The sequence below is a fragment of the Cotesia typhae genome, unplaced genomic scaffold, assembly GCF_013202065.1.
Source record: "Cotesia typhae breed Kobodo isofemale line unplaced genomic scaffold, CoteBio_Ctyphae contig_11, whole genome shotgun sequence".
Lineage (NCBI taxonomy): Eukaryota > Metazoa > Arthropoda > Insecta > Hymenoptera > Braconidae > Cotesia > Cotesia typhae.
In genome coordinates, this window is record NW_027423711.1 from 612,020 (window position 1) to 627,798 (window position 15,779).

Consider the following 15,779-nt stretch of genomic DNA (forward strand, 5'->3'; position numbering starts at 1 on the left):
AAAATATCGCGATGGTAGCTACACGGAAAAAAGAAAAAAATACATTCTAAATAGTAATAAGTGTCACGTCAAATTTAAAACTAGAAAAATTGCAGTTCAAAATAACATTTTTAATATTTAAACATTGAATCTTAATTTTCACAGTTTTAAATATAATATTTGCATTTTACAATGTGATTCTTCCAAAATCTGTAAAAATGACAATTTGAAACTGTAGTTTTTCTAGTTCTTCGTATAATGCGCCACGTTACATTGCATAATGTGATTTTTCCCTTTTTCTTTTTTCTATGTATCGAATAGATCGTTAACGTAGTATCGTGTTGAATACAATACAACTTCATAATTTTTACAAAACTTTGAATCCTGAATACCACAATTCAAGTGTATTTTTAATTTGTCAATCCGTATGGTAATTATAAGAGAATTTTTGCTCACTACCGAGAAAAATATCGTGATTATCGCGATCCACGTCCGCAGTGCCATCACTTATAACCAAGTTCTCAAGTTACTCGTATACGTTCATTGTGACAAAATTGATAAAACAATTTTTATTTATTTTTTTCATTTAGGTCCTATAGACCTATGCAAATTTTCAAAATAATACGATTTCTTTAAGTTGATTAAAATGACGTAAAAAATTCTGCACTGATAGAAGGATTTCTTAATATTTAAGAAAATTTCTTTGTATTTAAGAAATCATTTCTTAAACATCATTTCTTAGTATTTAAGAAATATTTCTTAAATACTAAGAAATATTTTTTAAATACTAAAAAATGATATTTAAGAAATGATTTCTTAAATACAAAGAAATCTTCTTGGATACTAAAAATTTTTCTATCAGTGTGTTACATAGATAGATAGATAAATAAAAATCTAACTAATATAAAAAATCTGAAAAGGGGTTAACCTGCAGGCCATCCCTGGAGCTTCCCGCTTTTTTCGAGCTTGAAAATTCAAAAGTTATGTCAAAACAACAATTTTTTAGAAATTTTTAAATCGCTACAACTTTTAAACTATTTGTGGAGTCTTGAGTCGATAGATCGAAAAATTTTTAAGTTATATAAAAGAAACAAACGATAATTTGGAAATTTTTAAATAGCTGTAACTTTCGAACGCCGCGTCGTTCATCTTAATCAGTTGAGATTCGTTCTCAAGATATCGTACAACAAAATTTTATTTACATACAAACATACAAACACACACGGCTGGACATCCAGCCGGAAACAGTCGCAACGGTGTCCTAGGACCTCAAAACTTGGAGATCTGATGAAAACTCGCATTCTCAAAATCGGACCGAAATCGATAACTTCCTACATTTGAAAATAATTAATCTTCAAAGCGAAAAGTTGAATAAACATAAATGAAAATAGTGTTAATAATATTAAAATGCAGTTTGATCATGTTTTGTAACATTATTACTCTCTTGTTGAACCGAAGAATCATTGGTATTTTTTCCTTATTCTTTAATACTGAAATTTTTATTCCAACCGCAGAACATTAGTTTATAACAAAAAAACGTCATTGATGATCTGTAACTAACATCTACACGAAGAAAATTAAATAATAACAATTATTATGTTTTTTTTATAATAATTATTAATAATTCAAATGTTACTAATTAAAATCTTACTATGGTGATAGTTTTCATCATGAAAGTAATAGTTACCATCTCGTGTAGTCAAAAAACTATAAATCTAAGGATGGTACCTATTACTTTTATCATGATGGTACCATAGTAATATTTTAGTCAATAAAATTCCAATACTATAGTAGTTATTATTATAAAAAAGCGATAATAACTATAAACAATTAATTTCCTTCTTGTATTGCAAATATCAATCACCATAAAAATTATCCATAAAATATCAAGTTCTCTAGATAAAAAATATTAATTAATGTTTTTAATTATTCGATGATTTTTGTTTTCTACTTTTTCATGTCTTGAAATTCTTATAGAAACGTCTCCTGTAGATTTGAATTAAAATTATTGAGTAAAATATAATTAAAGTTTTTTAACGTTTTCGTGAATTCTTCAACAACTTTGACCAAAACGAAGCTGAAATTTTCAAAATGGAAAAAGAATTCTCGACAAAATGACCAGCCCATCACTACTTTTTCATGAAATTATGAAATAGGAGGGATTTAACTTTAGAGAACAGAATTTGGTTGAAGAGAATTTGTTGCATAAACTCTTTCTAAACAACATTTATAACGTGTATTTATTATTGTTGATTGTTTATTTTGTAGTACAGTCTTGTTGAACAAGATTGTACCATCTGTAAGTTAATCTCAGAACCTTACTAACAGTCTTAGGGTATTCAAGAGCTCTATCGTTCCGTTTGATAACTTTCTTTTGGAATGATCATTTCAATGCAATCCTTATGACCAGTTGATGTCAAGCTGTTATCAAGACACAATTACGTATATTGTATTTTAAAATACAATATACGTTTTGATAGCCTTACTTTCTATTTAACAACATGCCATTCAATACTTTTAGTAAAGTTATCATAGAGTTTGCGTAAAATCTTTCTAAATCAAAGTTGTAAACAATTTGATGAAAATCTATGATCGGGATTGAAATGCAAGTTAACATCAAGTTTGTAGTCAACTCTTTTACGACAACTTTATTGAAAGAACTCGTGTGTTAAGTATTGACGTCAACTTACAGAGCCTTACTGTTAACTTAACTTAAACTTGCTTTATCAACTCTTTACGTTCAGTTGGCTGCCGATTTCGAACGCAGATCGACGGCAAGTTAGCACAGTTATCGGAGTGTGTATCTCAACCTGAATATCTGAATACACTATTGTACTACAAGTTTTCCTCCAACTTATGTTCGATTACCGTCCGTATATTTCGATCAACTTGCATTCCAATGTTGCTCACTAAGAAACTTACACTGTAAAAAATTTGCGGAGTGAACGCGGAGTGAATGATTTTTAATTGATTCACTCCCAGCGGGAGTGATCTTTACTCCGAAAAGGAGTTAATTTTTATTAATAATAAAATTCACTCCGCATTCACTCCCAAAATAAATGAATTTAGAAATAAATAAATTTTTGTAAAGAAAATATTTTTATAAACCCTTTTTATATTTAATTATTAAAAATTTAATTTATAATTTTTAATAATATTTAATTTTAATTATTATTATAATGTTTTTATTTTATTTTTTTCATAAATTAATTATAATTAGATAAAATTTTGTTTTATTAAATAATGACTTTTGTTAGAATTGCACTGTACTTTTTTAACTATTGACGTTGTTAAAGATATACGCTCATCCCGCTGTTACACTCATTAAGAGCTTTCATTTCAGTACCAACATGCATTTTGATATATTTTTCATATATACATATATATGATATATATAAATATATTAAAAATTGATTATTATTATTATTATTATTATTATTATTATTATTATTTGTTGATTTATAATAAATCATTTATAGTAAATTAATTTTGAGATTTTTTTGTAGAACGAAAATTCATCCTTATTTTATTTTTTTTAAAAACTCCGAACGCGGATGTTTTTCGGAGTGAAATCCGGAATCACTCCGCAAACAAAAACTCCGGATTCACTACCTACGCGGAGTAATTAATTACTTCACTCCGGAACTCTGAGTGATGAGAGTGAAATTCACTTCCGATTCACTCCGGATTTTTTACAGTGTACCGTAAGCTTGGCATCTTTTCGATCGATTCCGGCAGTAAATTTGCATCAACTTGATGAGTAATTTAAAGTCAAGTTCTGTGAGACTTGCAAATGCAAAATTTGACGCCAAGTTTACGTAAACTTGAAGTAAATCATTGAACATCAACTAGTTGATTGTTAACTTGTGTTAACTGGGTGATTATATGAATATTATTACTTAACTAGAATTTAAATTTGCACGCGCAAGCGCGCGCTTGAGTTTAAGGTTATGCATATATTTTTATGCTTATGATATATTCGACCAATCACGTTACAAATAGTTTGCTTACATGATATATTTTCATATTTTTCATCTAAATTATAATAGTGGATTATTTATAAGCTGGTAAAGTTATTTATTTCAACTTTTTTTGTTTCTACCTTATCAAATACCAGTAATAGATATTTTTATCAAAATACAATAAATATTTACATTCAAATTTCAAATGCCCAGCAAACTGAAATATGATTTACATATTATATTAAAATTGAATCAGTTATATCCATAGATATAATAAAAATATGTAAATTGATTGATTACTGCATGAAAAAACATTGATTCCTCTGGTCGAATATTATTTGTTTTCATAGCAAAACTTGCATTTGTGTTGTTTGATTTCTAATCATTTACTAAATTAAGCGACCCTAGAACAAGGGTTCTTTAAGGATCGTGAGTACAATTTACATGAGTATATTATAAACAAATAACCATACATAGATTGTTAACCATTTATATATTATTTTCATAAATAAATAAGGGAAGGTAAACAAATAACCATTTATAGATTGTTAACCATTTATTTATTGTTTTCATAAATAAATAAGAGAAGGTACAAAATAAGGAAAAACTTTATAATTAACGTTACACTGTAAAAAATCGGGAGTGAATTGGGAGTGATGTCAGAGTAATTCGGGAGCAAATCTGGATTTCAATCTGGAAAACATCCAAATCCGGAGTTCTTATACGATAATAAATTTTTATGTAACTGAAAAAAGTTTTATGTGCCAAATTATTTTTTTTTGTCGGTACAAAATAAATAAATCAATATTATTTTTATGAAAAATATCAAATATGTACACAGAAAAACAAATTTACTTGAATCAAGTAAATAATTTTGAAGAATTTCATCTTCTTGGTTTGAGTAGAAAAATTATTAAACTAAGCAATTTTGCTTGGAGTTGTGATGGTAAAGAATCTGAGTGCGAGTGAGACGTCGGAGCGGCAGAATATATTTTCTATTTATTGTTATTATTATTATTATTATTATTATTTTGCTATTAAATGCTCAGGGGGGTTATCCCCGGAGTCCGATTCTCCGAGGGCCCAGCCTGAGCTCCATCCGTTACTGCTGGACCACTCCGCACAACAAGGCGGTTAGTGATCACAGCAGGCCAAAGTCATTTCCCTTAAGAGACAGAGAGAACCAAGTATAACAGCCTTCTGCATCCTAACTGCCAAGAACTCCGCTTTTGATGAACAAGCTGGAACTTTGGCAAATGAGGATACAAAAGACTGTTTCATCCCTCCTAGGACGCCAACAATCAGGACGACAGGCTTGACACGGTAACCTGGGTAAAGTTTGCCAATTTCAAACAGGAGATCTTGATATATTTGTCTTTTGTGCTCTTCTTTGGCTGAGATGTTGTATTCAGCCGGGGCCGAGAACTCAATGACATAAATGTCACGAGTGGCCTTGTCGAAGAGCACAATATCAGGTTTGTTGTGATCTATCCGCCGGGTTGTTGCAAATGGCATGTTCCAATAAATTTTGCAACTGTGATTCTCAACAACCTGGGGAATATCTCCTGGCAGATAAGGCAGCACTGGTGTCACGTCAATACCGTAGCAATGACGAAGATAGTGGTACAGTACTCTCAGGGCAGCATTGTGACGCAGGATATATGCACCTCTCGCCAACACTGGACATGCCGACAAAAGGTGCATAAGCGTCTCCGGATGTTGTCTACACCTCCTACAGGAAGTGTCCGGTAGCTGCACCTGGAGCACCTTGCTACGGTACTCAAGAGTGTTAATGACACCATCTTGGCAGGCAAATATGAACCCTTCAGTCTCGGACATCAGGCCAGCTGACTTTAAGAAGGAAACCGTCAGCTGGGTGGACAAGCCATGATCACGCACGTGTTTAAAGAACACGCTGTGCATGGACTTGTCCATCAGTTCGCCAAGGAGTAGTTTTTCCTCGGCGTTCCTGATGACGCTCTTAAATTCCTCCTTTCGGAGTTCCATAAGAGCGTTTATTTCTCCAAGACCAAGGGTTCTTGCCGCATATATTGATGCCTTATACAAGAATGACCCCTTATGTTCATTTTCATGTTTATGTACAATTTGCATAAGAAAGTCATCCTCGTCTGCAGTGAAATTGACAACTTCGTGTGTTGCACCCAGGACCAAACGGTCGTGAAGCCGCTCCAAACTCTGCAAACCTCTCCCACCGATGGATCGGGGGAGGTATAATCTGGCGACTGATGAATTATTATAATAATATTATTATTATTATTATTATTCTAATTATTCTAATTAATACCGGAGTGTATTCATTATTTAATTATTGATATACTAAAGATGTTTTTTTTGTTGTTCATTAACATTTTTTTGTATTTTGTTTAAAAATAATTATCATTTATTATAATATTTATTTAACATCACGAATTATTTTTGTTTAATGAAAAAGTTTATTTAGTTTTAGAAATATTTGACTGCGATTTATTATTATTTGAAAATGCGCGCGAATTTTTGAGTTCGCCATCGCGGCGAGAGGTGGCGAATAATCTTGCCGTTTGTTCGCTTGCAGTAAAAACCGACAAGCTAATATAAGCGAAACTGCGTGGCGACAATTTTTGTTCTTTAAAAGAACAAAAATTATTTTACCTGAAATGAACAATTAATGAAATATTTCGAATAAAATTCGAAATGTCTGAATAATTTGTAGTCTGAATAGTCTGAATAGTTTTTGTAAATTATTTTCATTGTAAAATTATTTTTTGGCTAGTCTCGTCAAGTGTGAAATTCCTGCCACCTAGTGGCATATTTGAAACTACGTGGTGGCGTCATCACACACTGAACAAGAGTACTCTTCTTGTCATCAAGGAAGAGTCTCTTAATAAATTGCGGGCTCTAGTGGCTGCTAAAAAGTCATTAGAGAAAAGGCTGAAGCGGTTGGTCGACAACGCACTGTTTCGATCCAGCCCCTCACGCTTCCTGACACCAAAGACCGATGTTATCGGAAATTATCCAACACCTGAGCGGGTGGAAGCTTTTTGGACTGAGTTGTATGGAGATCAACCAAACGTGAACGCCAACACGCCAGCTCTGCACGACTTCAACGTATTCTGTCCGGAACACCGTCGACAGAATGCTGATGAAGAGAGCCCTGCAGTCAGTGTGGATGAAGTTCGTTCAGCTCTAAATGGCAGCAACAATTGGGCTGCCCCGGGACCAGATGGCATTAATGTCTTCTGGTGGAAGAAGTTTACTTCTACCCACCTCCATCTTGCCCGCATATTTACATCATACATTAGAGCTGACGATCCGATTCCGGACTGGCTTGTAGAAGGGCGAACCGTACTGATACCTAAAAAAGGTGACTTGTCTGACCCTAAGAATTTCAGACCTATCACCTGCTTGAATGCGGTTTATAAAATTTTTACAAAAATTTTAAATAACCGTATCTTGCAGCAGATAGAGCTTGTATGGCAACAGATATATGAACAACGTGGCAGTAAAAGAGGCCTGTCAGGTTGCAAGGAGAACCTGATAGTGGATCGATGCGTCTTACAAGATGCGATCTGCTATCAACGCAACCTGTCAATGGCTTGGATTGACTATCGCAAGGTATTTGACTCAACTCCTCATGAGTTGGTTTTATATCTACTCAAATGCCTGGGAGTCAATCCGGAAACAGTGGAATGCATTCGGCGTACAATGCAGCTCTGGCGAACGCGTTTTCACATTGAAAGTGGAAACGCATTACACGTAACCGGAGTTGTAGAGTATAAACGGGGGGTCTTCCAAGGCGATTTCTTGAGCCCTCTGATGTTTTGCATTTCACTGCTGCCTATATCTGTTGCACTCCGTAAAACTCATGGGTACTCTGTGGGGCCTCCGGGTGATCGAAACTATTCGATCACCCATCTGCTTTACATGGATGATCTGAAGCTCTATAGTGCTGATAAAGATCATCTACAAGCGGCCCTCAACATCGTAGCAGAGTACACACGAGATGTCGGAATGTCTTTTGGGTTGGATAAGTGTGCGGTCGTACATCTGGCGAGGGGTAAGTGCTCTGATACGGGGGATGATGTCGAGTTAGTAGATGGGAGCGTCTTAAGACAATTAGACGCCGGAGAGTTGTATAGATACCTAGGAATGGAAGAGCACCGTATGCATGCGGTCTCTGAAGTCCGAGCAACTCTCCAGAGCGAGTATGTTAGGAGACTCCGGAAAATTTGGTCCTCCGAACTTTCCGGCAAAAATAAAGTCTCAGCTACTAATATGCTCGCTGTCCCAGTTTTACTATACTCTTTCGGTGTTCTGAAATGGGCCCGAAAGGATTTACGAGATCTCGACATCAAAAACCGTAAGATCATTAATATGAATCGGAGCATGCACCCCAATTCATCAGTCGCCAGATTATACTTCCCCCGATCCATCGGTGGGAGAGGTTTGCGGAGTTTGGAGCGGCTTCACGACCGTTTGGTCCTGGGTTTAACAAACGAAGTTGTCAATTTCACTGCAGACGAGGATGACTTTCTTATGCAAATTGTACATAAACATGAAAATGAACATAAGGGGTCATTCTTGTATAAGGCAGCAATATATGCGGCAAGAACCCTTGGTCTTGGAGAAATAAACGCTCTTATGGAACTCCGAAAGGAGGAATTTAAGAGCGTCATCAGAAACGCCGAGGAAAAACTACTCCTTGGCGAACTGCTGGACAAGTCCATGCACAGCGTGTTCTTTAAACACGTGCGTGATCATGGCTTGTCCACCCAGCTGACGTTTTCCTTCTTAAAGCCAGCTGGCCTGATGTCCGAGACTGAAGGGTTCATATTTGCCTGCCAAGATGGTGTCATTAACACTCTTGAGTACCGTAGCAAGGTGCTCCAGGTGCAGCTACCGGACACTTCCTGTAGGAGGTGTAGACAACATTCGGAGACGCTTATGCACCTTTTGTCGGCATGTCCAGTGCTGGCGAGAGGTGCATATATCCAGCGTCACAATGCTGCCCTGAGAGTACTGTACTACTATCTTCGTCATTGCTACGGTATTGACGTGACACCAGTGCTGCCTTATCTGCCAGGAGATATTCCCCAGGTTGTTGAGAATCACAGTTGCAAAATTTATTGGAACATGCCATTTGCAACAACCCGGCGGATAGATCACAACAAACCTGATATTGTGCTCTTCGACAAGGCCACTCGTGACATTTATGTCATTGAGTTCTCGGCCCCGGCTGAATACAACATCTCAGCCAAAGAAGAGCACAAAAGACAAATATATCAGGATCTCCTGTTTGAAATTGGCAAACTTTACCCAGGTTACCGTGTCAAGCTTGTCTTCCTGATTGTTGGCGTCCTAGGAGGGATGAAACAGTCTTTTGTATCCTCACTTGCCAAAGTTCCAGCTTGCTCATCAAAAGCTGAGTTCTTGGCAGTTAGGATGCAGAAGGCTGTTATACTTGGTTCTCTCCGTCTCTTAAGGGAAATGACTTTGGCCTGCTGTGATCACTAACCGCCTTGTTGTGCGGAGTGGTCCAGCAGTAACGGATGGAGCTCAGGCTGGGCCCTCGGAGAATCGGACTCCGGGGATAACCCCCCTGAGCATTTAATAAGAAAATAATAATAATAATAACAATAAATAGAAAATAAATTCTACCGCTCTGACGTCTCGCTCGCACTCACACTCTTTACCATCACAGCTTAAGTAATCAACAAATTCGGTAGAATTTGGCGCCAAGTTCCGTTCAAAACGGAGCGCCAGACTACCGAATCAACAAATTCGGTAGAATTTGGCGCCAAGTTCCGTTCAAAACGGAGCGCCAGACTACCGAATCAACAAATTCGGTAGAATTTGGCGCCAAGTTCCGTTCAAAACGGAGCGCCAGACTACCGAATCAACAAATTCGGTAGAATTTGGCGCCAAGTTCCGTTCAAAACGGAGCGCCAGACTACCGAATGTTATTACTGTAAGCAGAACGGCTTTTCGGGGTTACAAAATTTTATTTTAATTCTGAGGTACTTTTTTAACTTAATTTGTTATCATCAAGATTAATTAATCACTTATTTTACCGTTTTAATCAATTATTTATACTTGCAACAATTTATTCACTTAAAATTATTAAATTTTATCAGCACATACTATAGCTCGCTCAGATTTTTCAATTCTGACTTTTTTTGCTGGAGAAATATATCCGCCCTAGACTAGATAAAATAAAAATATGTAGTAATCTTTTTAAAGATACGAAACTACAGTTAAAAAAAGTAATTCATAGCTTACATTTACGACCGCCAGGGTGCGCTGGAATTATATCCACATAAACTGTAGACAGTTTGCGGTAAACAATACAGCCAATGCGAGATTTAAGATAGCACCCCAGAAGTTTTTTTTTTTAATTTTGAACTTTTTTTTTATCACATCGTTAGTTCATTGTTTGTTCTTCATCGCTTACTATCAACATTTGTTTGATTTGTTAGTTGTCTATTTATTTATTTAAAAAAAAATTTCTTATTAATATATCTTTAAGTTAGCCTCCCTATTGGATTTTTTAATATTTTTTTAGCAATACGGCTCATTAAACCTCTCTTCTCGATTGTTTATGTATATATAACAATCGTTTCTACTTCACATTGTTTATTTGTTGTTTAATCAACATTTTTAATTAGCTGAATATTTTTATTCTAAATATTTGCAGTGCACATGCGTCAACTTTACGTTTATCCACAGATTCGGTATAATCTGGCGCCAAGTTCCGTTCAAAAATTCCGTTGTAAACGGAGCGCCAGACTACCGACTGTGTTTACTGTAAGCAGAATGGTATTTCAAGGTTGCAAAATTTTATTTAATTATATGGTACTCCTTTTTCCAAAATGATATATCATAAAAGTAAGTCATACTCTATTTTACTGATATTAATTAATTATAATCAATTATAACATTTAATTCACTTAAAATTATTAAATTTTATCAGCACAAACTATAGTAAGCCCAGAAATTTCGATCCTGACTTTTTTTTCATGGAGAAAAGTCACCGCCACAGACTAGATAAAATAAAAATGTGTAGTAATCTTACTATAGATACGCAACTACACTGAAAAAGTTAATTCACAGCTTGCATCTACAACCACCAGAGTGCACTGGAATTATTTCTACATAAACTGTAGATTCAACGGGATAGCTCACTGAAGTTAGAACCCCAAATTTTTTTCTTTTAATTTTTGATTTTTTTTTCTATCACGTTTTCAGCTTTTCGTTTGTTCTTTATTATTCACTTTCAACATTTGATCGTTCTCCATTTATTTTAAAAAGAATTTATTAATAATGTACCTTTAAGTTAGCCCCCCTGTCGCATTTTTTAATATTTTGGTAGCAATTTGAGTCATCAAGCCTCTATTTTTGATTGTTCATGTATATTTAACATTTGTTCCTACTTCACATTTTTTATTTGTTGTTTAATTAACATTTTTAATTAGCTGTATGTATGCATTCTAAATATTTGCACTGCGCATGCGTCAACTTTACGTATATAGACTTTTAGCGCGGTCTTTTGAAAATTATAGTGACAAGCACATCTCATGTATAAAAAATTAAAAAATTTACGGGTGTAATTTTTTAGGAATTACCATTTAATTAATTCAAATAATTAAAAAAAAATTGTTAGACGTCAGCCAATATCAATGTCATTAAGTAAATAAATATTCATTTCATTCTAAATTTTTTAAAAATATCGAGAGAATTGTTAATCAATGCATGTACATTTTTTTTTTTATTTTCATCAATACTACGAACTATTAAAAAAAAAAAAAATAAAATAAAAATCCATAACAATTAACAAAAAATTTCAATACTTTATTAAAATAAAACTTATTATAAAATTATTAAAAACTACACGTTGCCCTTTTGTCCTGTGACCTCTATAATTAAAATTACAAGAAAAATACACTTACTCTAATCACTGTGCTGGTCAATATAATTTTCAAAAGTCCGCGCTGAAAGTCTAAACGTAAAGTTGACGCATGCGCAGTGCAAATATTTAGAATACAAATATTCAGCTTATTAAAAATGTTAATTAAACTAGAAATAAACAATTTGAAGTTGGAACAAAGGTTTTTTGTACATGAACAATCATAATCAGAGGTTAATCCCATTGGATAGTGTACCATTCTATGATTTTGTGGTCGTTGCCGATAGGTTGCATTGTTATCCAATCAAGTGGATTTAGGTGAAAAGACTTACAATTATGAGCATGGTGTATTGTGTCATTTACTTACAACAATGTCATAATAACAATAACACTAATAATAAAAATTATGAGAATGAAATTAATTATATCGGTAATACCAAATTGAGGTTAAAAATATCATTATCATTATTATTACTGAATGAATTATTGTTATTATTAAATTAATGTGTATTAGAGTATTAAATCCAAATCAACAACTTTTTTAATTCAAAAAAATGTTAAAATTTTTACTGTATATAAATAAAAATGTAAAATCCCTATTAATAAGATAGTTTTTCGTTAATCGCTTTTAACCGCGGAGTTTACGCGGATCAGTCACGTTAAGTCTTTTAATGCTACTAGCTACTATGAGAGAAACAGAATTTCAATTTTTTCATTAGGATTTGATTATCAAAATTAATGAATAAACAACATATCATATTAGAATAGCTTTGCCTGCATTAATTTATTCATTTATGAATTTTCAATTTTGCGCGGGAAAAATTTAATTTTGAAATTAAGAATGTTAAAATACTTTATAAATACAAAATTTCTAGAACAAACTATCAAACAACTTCATATGTGGATGGTTTTCAAACCTATTCTTTCTATTGAATTTCATTTATTAACTAGACTAAATACACAACAGGCTAAAGATTGTTTGAGTTTTACTTTCTTCCTTCAGGCCAGCAGTTCAAGATTTAGGCAATTCTCATTGGATAGTGTACACATTCTACGACTTTATAGTCGTTGCCTGTAGGTGGCATTGTTATTCAATCGAGCGGATTTCAAATAATTGTAATTTTTACGCCATAGGTATTACAATTATGCGTATGATGCATTGTCCCCTTTATTAACAATAATGTCATTGTAACAATAACAATAATAATCATTATAAAAATGAAATTTATTATATCGGTAATGATAAATTGATGTTAAAAGTATCATTATCATTGTTTATCTTTACCAAAATAATTATTGTTATTGTTAAATTAATGTGTAGTAGAATATTAAATCTAGATTAACAACTTTTTTAATTCAAAAGAATGTTAAACTTTAACTATATATACATAAAAAATTTAAAATCCCCATTGATAAGCTAGTTAATTGATTGAAACCGAAGAGTTTACACGGGTCAGTCACGTTAAGTTTTTTAATGCTACTAGCTACTATGAGAGAAACAGAATTTTAATTTTTTTGTTAGGATTTGATTTTCAAAATTAACGAACAAATAACCTTTTATATGATAATAGCTTTACCTGCATTAATTAATTTATTTACATATTTCTAATTTTACGCGGGAAAAGTTCAATTTTAAAATTAAGAGGCGAGCAAAAAATTACACTTACCAAAAAGATATGAAATCCGAACAAAAACAGTTTCACTGTAAAAAATTGCGCCAAGTCCACGTTCATAAAACTCATCTCAATAACATCTGCACTTTGCAAAAAAAATAAGACTCGTTACAATAATTTTCATTCTATACAAAAAAAAGTTAAATACAAAAAATACCAAGAAACCGTCATAATGTTGAAAAAATTGAAAAAAATTTGTTGAAAATTTAAAAATTAAGAAAAAATTTTTTTATCGTACTTGGCGCGCGTCATTGAGTACCCCAAATTTTTTCGAACGAATTTCAACCGAGAAAAACGATTTCGCTTGAATTTATGTAATGTAAATATGTATAATTATATAATATATATATATATATATATATATATATATATATATATATATATATATATATATATATATATATATATATATATATATATATATATATATATATTATATCTTATCAGCTCTAATTATATAATATATGATTTCATACATTGTTATGTTTATAGATTCACATCAGTGAAGTATACTCAACGAATTAAAAACACTGCTTACTGGATTAATATCAGTTTCAGTGAAAAAATCCGTTTCGAAAATTTTTTTCAGATTTTTAGTGAAAATGACTGTCAATATGGTAGTCTGGTGAAGATATCTGACATAACACAAAATTTTTTAATTCAATTTTTTCAGTTCCGTCATTAAGCTTTCATGAAGAAACTTGATCATGCTTCGTTTAATTGTAATTAACACATTTTGATTGGCAATCACACCGCATTTTCTCAATTTAGTCGGCCATACGTTTTATTTTTTAATCAACTCAATTTTCGCAGTGATTCCACGACAGAGTCAATGTATGCAGGCGTATTCACTTGTAAGCAAATTGCATAACCGAACAGGAGAGGGCGTTTTATTGAAATCATAAAAGATGGGCGGAGAATTTAAAAATTTCAAATAAAATACGTATGCCATGTTGATTTTACCTAACTTTTGTTAAACGTATCATAAAATCATATTTCATTAATTACATTTATGCATTTTATAGGTTGACTTACTTATAAATGTTGAAACATTAAAAGGATGTTCATGTATCCTGAAAAAATTTGGGGTACTCAATGACGCGCGCCAAGTACGATAAAAAAATTTTTTCTTAATTTTTAAATTTTCAACAAATTTTTTTCAATTTTTTCAACATTATGACGGTTTCTTGGTATTTTTTTGTATTTAACTTTTTTTTGTATAGAATGAAAATTATTGTAACGAGTCTTATTTTTTTTGCAAAGTGCAGATGTTATTGAGATGAGTTTTATGAACGTGGACTTGGCGCAATTTTTTACAGTGAAACTGTTTTTGTTCGGATACATGATACTTGTATATATAATATTTGTTATGGACATAAAATATAGAAATAATTCAGGTGAATACTGAAATGAAAGATCTTGATGAGTATGGTATCGAGATGAGCTTATATCTTGAAAAATATCATCAGATGACAAGATTCAATGTCATTTCTAAGTTATTGATATTTTCTAAGATATAAAATCATTTTGATGTTACACTTATCGAGACCTTCTATTTGAGTACCCACATCAATTTTTGATTTTATATTCATACTAGTCACAGAAATTAAGGAATTTAAAAAAAATTTCAAATTTTTGGGTGATTTTCAACGAGCTGTAACTCCGAGGAAAATGATCGTATCGAAAAAAAAAGCAAATTGTAGCTCTAAGTGTCTAGTTTTCAGATGTGACCATGAAAATTTTTTATCATGTTTGAGTCTGGAGTAATCCTGAGAAAACTACCAAAAAAAAAAAATTTTCCAAACTTTTTTTCTCATATAAAAAAGGTCTACTGACGACAATAAAAAAAAATAAATTTTTTTTATTGTTTTCTTCAAAATCTCTCTTAGAAAATTTAATGCCCTTTAATTTGACGTAATCAAAACGCCTGATGATTTGCCGCGGAGTTATCGTCAATCAAAGCAAAAAAGTTTTTTTTGACTTTGATAATCAATAACTCTGGAAATAATGATCGCATAGGAAATCGAAGGAGGGTTTTAAAAACTGCATAATATTCTCTATGAGATACCGTGAATGGCTTTTGACAAAAAAAGTTTTTTTGAATTGAAAACTTTGGCTAAATAAAAGATAAAAATTCGTATAATTAAGGATATTTGGATATCTTTGGATGAAATGGATAAACGAAGGATATCGTCGGTAATTTTTCAACCTTATAGTGTTTCCTAAAATCCTTAAAAAACTCAAAGTGCTGCGAGTTTTTTTTTT